Genomic DNA, 6,407 nt, shown 5'->3' with positions numbered 1-6,407 from the left:
AGAGATGAGAGGGTTTCTATTGGTTTTGGTTCCAAATTTCATTGTGATTGTTTTACCTTATTTCCCTCTTCTCAGTTTCTCACAGCCCGACTTTCACTTGACTCACTTTCCCTGCGTGAGCCCGACTCGCACTTAGCCATTTTTTTTTAAATTGGAAATGCGTCAATTTATTAAAGGCTGACCAGAAATATAAAAAACTGACGCGAGGGAGCACTTCTACGTTTTATATTGCAACATTCTTTACACTTTCTATACGATACCTATCAGTCATATTGACAACGGTGTCGGTGATATTATTTAAAGGAATATTTCCTAATCCCTCAGCTTTTTTTATGACAATACATTATATTTAATTGTCGCTAATGTTTTATACATTGCGAATAATTTTTCGTTCCAAGGCTATGGATAATATTCGGGATTTTACCGCACAAAACCACAAAAAACACTTTAAAATACCACGCATGTATACTCGTACACTAAGATAGGTTCCCAAACCATTTGTAAGTGAATATTATATTCTTTTGAGAAAATAAAAATCTGAACCATAAAATACCACGCGCAAACAACGTTAAGCTTTGACAGCAATAGGCAAATGGCATTTGAATTTAGTGTTACCAGTGCAAGAAATTAGTTCTATTGGTTTTCTGCGCTATGGCGAGGTTTTTCTATAATTCAGCAATTTCATCATGTCAGCCTTTACATCTCAATATATATTGTGGAAATAATTCGTAGCACTTTAACAGGTCGGCTGGAAAAAAGTGCTACGTGTCGTAGCGGATGCTACGCGCGTAGAGCGTCTACGAACGTGTCATTTGCGCAATATCTTCACTTCGATAAAATCGTTTTAGAGATTTATAACTTAAAGACATCACATTATATAAGAGATCACGTGTGATATTTTAATGGCAACGTTAATGTTATTTAATTTTACAGGATTTAATAAACTTGCATATCAATACTTCGAAATCAATTCTTGCAGCATGTTTGATTTCACGCACTTTTAGTACTTAATCATTTATGTCTCTAAAAATATATTCGATTCTTTATTTTACTTTAATAATTATTCATTATTAGACTATAAAAGTCACTAATTTAAATGCCTAATTTCATTCTTCTACATAAAATTTAACTATTTTTTTCTTCATTCCAGGTAAGCCGAAATGTCTGGGCAGACTTTCAATGGAGAGCTAAATATTAGGTAACGATAATTGGACATAATGTACATAAGGATCGACACAACTTAAAAAGAAGTCAATTTTATTATAGATATTTTAGAAAGTAACCACTAGCAACAATATTATGCTCACTGATATAAACCCATTGTAAAAATATAGATGTACAGACACCAACACCAATATCTGACACAACAAACGTGCTTATTAAATATCTATACACTCTTAATTCATTCAAAATTCAAATTCAAATTCAAATGATTTATTCAGTAAATAGGCCGCAATAGGCACTTTTACACGTTTTTTTTACTACCAGGCTTTCGGAAAGACCATCATGCCAAGAAATGCGCCGCAAGAAACTTGGCAGAAAGTCTCATAAAAATATAATAAAATAAAATACTTAAAAACCATAAACTCTATTTCTAGGGCCGGAAGAACGTGTCAGATATTTTTGCACGCTCCGCTGTGGCAGATATTAATGACTGTACAAGCTATCTCTTGGCCAAATATCATAAATTATTGGCATTACTGTTACTACTGAAATAAAAAATCAGACGGATTGACCCCCAGAATTACCGCGTTTGTAATAAATAAATAGCATGAACAATTGACACCAACTGTCTTAGTCCAAAACTAAGCATAGCTTATGCTAAGGGTAGTGGTATAGGGTAAGGGTAAGGCAACGAATAGACATACTTAAGTGGATAAAAATACATACCTACTTAAATACATATCAAATGTTCATTACTCCAGAAAAAACATTTCTATTGTACATATAAATGCCCTGACTGGGGATTGACCCGGGACCTCAAACTACGTAGTCAGGTTCTCTAACCACTTGACTGTCTGGCCGTCAATATTTAATATTGGTATATTTTTATGCAAATAAACCACTAACGTAGGCCCTTAAATTTCCCACCAAAAAAAATAACTGACCAATTCCATAAAAAAGAATAAAACCAGCCGGAAGTATAAGTGTTATTCCTTGTAATACGTTACAGCCCTACTTCGCGGTAAGAAAAAAAAGTCCCTTCATCCCTTATTACAATCACGTATCAAAATCCTTTCGTTCCCTTACGACCTGACGGTACTACGTAAGAACCACCGACAGAGACAGGTTATACAGTAACGTGTGCGTGCGAGCGAGTCAAGCGTACTTCTCTCTGTTCAACGTTGGAGTGTTTTTGCAGAAGTACGGTCCACGTAAAAGGTTTCCAGTTTTATTTTTATTGTAATGCGAGAAGAATTATTGCGCGTATCAAACGTTACTGAGTTTAAGTATGAATATTGGTGAGTGTTTTAAGGGAATTAACCTATATTGTTTTATGAGCATGATTAGCACTTTCATTTCCAATTTGAAATTCACTTGGCGTTTAAAATTGTGGAAGAGAAAACAGTGGATTTTCAATGTTTTAGCACTTAGACACTCATCAATAAAATGTATCTTAGATAAATTTAAATACAGACTCAGCTAGGAAAATAAAATATGACTTTGTTTCAAATAGGGCTTTGCTTTAAGCCCGCACCTTCTATGTATGTATGTATGTAAAACTCTTTATTGCACAAAAAATAAAAATACAAATACACAGAGAGGAGAACAAGGCGAGCTTATCCCTAAAAAGGGATCTCTTCAGCTAACCTAGCTTCTATGGCTATAATAACCTCTTCGGAGCATAAAGTAGGTACAATACGCAAAATGTACATTATACGTAAAATGTGCACAACTCATACGGTAAAACCAGCGAAACAAGCAAAAAAGATAATCATTCGCAAAAAGTACAAATTCCAAAATATGTACCACTCGCAAAATGTGCTAAAAATTAAATTAATAAGAATTATATTTTTCTCGACTATAGAAAATATTAACCAGTTTCTGCCAGAATAAATAAACAGATCAACCATTTTCACCAGCACAGGTTTTAGCTTTTTGCACATTTTGCGTATATTTAATACTATTTCATCATCATCATCCCAGCCTATATACGTCCCACTGCTGGGCACAGGCCTCCTCTCAGATCAAGAGGGCTTGGGCCATAGTTCCCACGCGGGCCCAGTGCGGATTGGGAACTTCGCACGCACCATTGAATCGCTTCGCAGGTTGGTGCAGGTTTCCTCACGATGTTTTCCTTCACCGCAAAGCTCTAGGTAAATTTCAAATGTAATTCCGCACATGAATTTTAAACTCAGAGGTGCGAGCCGAGGTTCGAACCCATGACCCTCTGCTTGAGAGGCGATAGGTCAAACCACTAGGCCACCACGGCTTCTTTTAATACTATTTGCCTTGTAATAAATAACAATAATAAAAAAACATAAATATTTATTAATGAACTAACAGTAAATCTGAAACATACCAATAAATTCAGAAAGCGTGAAAATTTGGTACCTACGTAATTTTAATAAAAATAAAAATTTAACTTTAAAATATTCGCACAATTTCAATTTTAATTAATCGACGAAACGCCGCCATGCAATGCTGTTCTTAAAGCTTTGCCATACTAAAGCATTATGTTTAATGAAATTATGCGTGTATGACGTAATTGTCGCCGAGGAATGCGGGTGGCGTGCCGCCGCGGGTTCGATGCCCGACTCGTGAATGCCGCCTTATTGGAATCACGCTTAGGAGCTTAGAACCAGTCAAGTGCGAGTCGCACTCACGAACCCGAAGAGAATGAATAAACTTATACAAAATGTCAAATAAAATTAAATCATAATGCGTTACAGTCCAATTACAAATGAGGTTAATACGTGACGTTGACGACGAATGACGTTTTAATGAATTATAAACAATTATTTTATTGTATACAAAGATTATTATTAAAGCCGTGGTGGCCTACTGGTTGGACTATAACCTCTCAAGCAGAGGATCGTGGGTTCAAATCCCACTTCGCATCTCTAAGTTTTTCGAAATTAATGTGCGAAATCACATTTGAAATTTACCACGAGCTTTATTACGGTGAAAGAAAAGATCGTGAGGAAACCTGCAAAATTTCTGCGTAGCAATTCAATGGTGTGTGTAAAGTTCCTAATCCGCACTGGGCCCGCGTGGGAACTACGGCTCAAGCCCTCTCCTTCTGAAAGGAGGCGTGTGAACTGCAGTGGGATGCATAAAGGCTACGATAATAGATTAGATTAGATTTATTTATTAACCTATGAAGAAAACCATACTAATATTATAAATGCGAAAGTATGTGCGTTTGTACGTTTGTCAGTCTTTCACGTCAAAACGGAGCGACGGATAGACATGATTTTTGGCATACTTAGAGATAGTCGCCTTATTTATTTCATTGCATATAGTAGCTGGCCTACAGCCAGAGAGTGACATAGGCTATTCTTTATCCCGGAAAACACGCACGCGAGCACGCGATAATCGACTTCCACGCAGGCGAAGCCGCAGGCAAAAACTAGCACATTATAAATACATGTCAGGTAATTATAAGAAATTCAGAAAAGGACCATCAAATGTTTAGAAAAAAATAATAATCAAGTATGTTAGTGCAAATTACTACGAAATTTCATATAAAAATAGAATTGAAATGAAATTTTTAAAATTTAATAATAACAATTAGACAATATTTAAGAAATTAGAACCATCAATCAATAAATAATAAAAAAATTATCAAAATATCAATACGATAAAATTAAATATAAAATAAAAAAATCGTCCACAAAAACAGGACAAAATATGTCAATAAATGAGAAAAATCTAATAACACACACACACACACACACACACACAACATCACACAATGACACAATCAACATCACGCCTGTATTCCCAAATGGGGTAGCCAGAGCACACGAAACGTTACCGCTTCGGAGCCACTTTTAGCAATTTTAGGGTTTAAGTTTGACAAAAAAGGTACAATAGTGACAGGTAGGGTATCTAATGGCAATAGTAATAATTAATACACAAATTGACCTAGCCCCAATCTAAGTACATATACGGGTGCTAGACAACGGATAAATATGCATAATATAGATAAATATACATATTTAAATAAGACTCAAGTACAGACATTCCTATCATCACACAAGTCGTCACTGCTTTGAAAAAATCTTGTATCTCAAATCAATGCGTCAGCAAAATTGACTCTTGAAATAATATTCACAAAGTTCACCCAGAAAAATTACGGAGATACGGGCTTTTCTCAAAGTAGTGCCGAAATATTTCGGAAAGACACGAGGATCGAACCCGCAACTTCGAGCTTCGTAGTCAGGGTCACTAACAACTTAGCTATGCTAGGCCGTATTGTCTAAAGCCGAATTTAGACTTGCAAGAAAAATCGTGCAAGTTGCATTACATTGCGAAGCCGTAAAGCCAACGAGTTTGTAGTGGTCAATCGAGCGCCGCAATGTAATGCAACTTGCACGATTTTCCTGCAAGTCTAAACTCTGCTTTACGCTTTGACATTCGCAATCGCATTCACCGTCTTCTTCAGACCCTCATCTTACTGTGTGACAGAAAAGTGATGAAAACGATTGTGATTCCGAATGCGTAAAACAATAACAGCCTTATTCATAAAAAAACCTTAATTGAGGTTTGATCGGTCTGTTACTTAGCAGACTGATTAGGCTTAATAGACGGTTGTCAAGAAGTATGATTCATAAACACTTGCTAGCAGTCTGCTAGTTGTTGAGCTGCTGATAGACGGATTAGACGCGTTATGTTGGCCACCTTGACAAATCAAAGACAAAAAATGGCCTAATCGATAATTTAAAAAAAAAAATTGACAGCAGTGACAGCAAATTAGCAGGAAAAAAAAATAAAAAGCGAGATGTTTGTTTTCCCGCCATTTCCGATTCGCATGTTATGTTGTGCAAAAAGCCATAATTATGTTAATCATCCTAATTTTTTTATATATTTATTGTTAATTTATTGTTGCTAATTTAGAGGATTTTTAAATACAAATTCCTGAAATAAATTTTTCCAGTTTTTTTTTTAATCTTTGCGTATTACTATAAAATATCTTCGTATGGTTTTTTGCTCTTGTCAAAGTCAGCTGTTCAAACTTGTGGCGGCCATTTTGTGACTTAGCAGGGAGATAAAGGAGGGTCTACGGTCCTCTAACTTTAGCAGAGCCTTGATCGACTGATTAGCGCTAACAGACGTTTATGAATCATGTTTTTAGCATCGGCCTTCAAGGAGCCTTCAAGGAGGCTCTAACTTTTTATGAAAAGGCTGTAAGACTTCTGTGCCCTATTTCACGAAGCTACAAATTACAATTTACAAGCAGT

Source organism: Choristoneura fumiferana, chromosome 18, assembly GCF_025370935.1.
Source record: "Choristoneura fumiferana chromosome 18, NRCan_CFum_1, whole genome shotgun sequence".
Lineage (NCBI taxonomy): Eukaryota > Metazoa > Arthropoda > Insecta > Lepidoptera > Tortricidae > Choristoneura > Choristoneura fumiferana.
Note: the sequence above shows the minus strand (reverse complement) of the source record.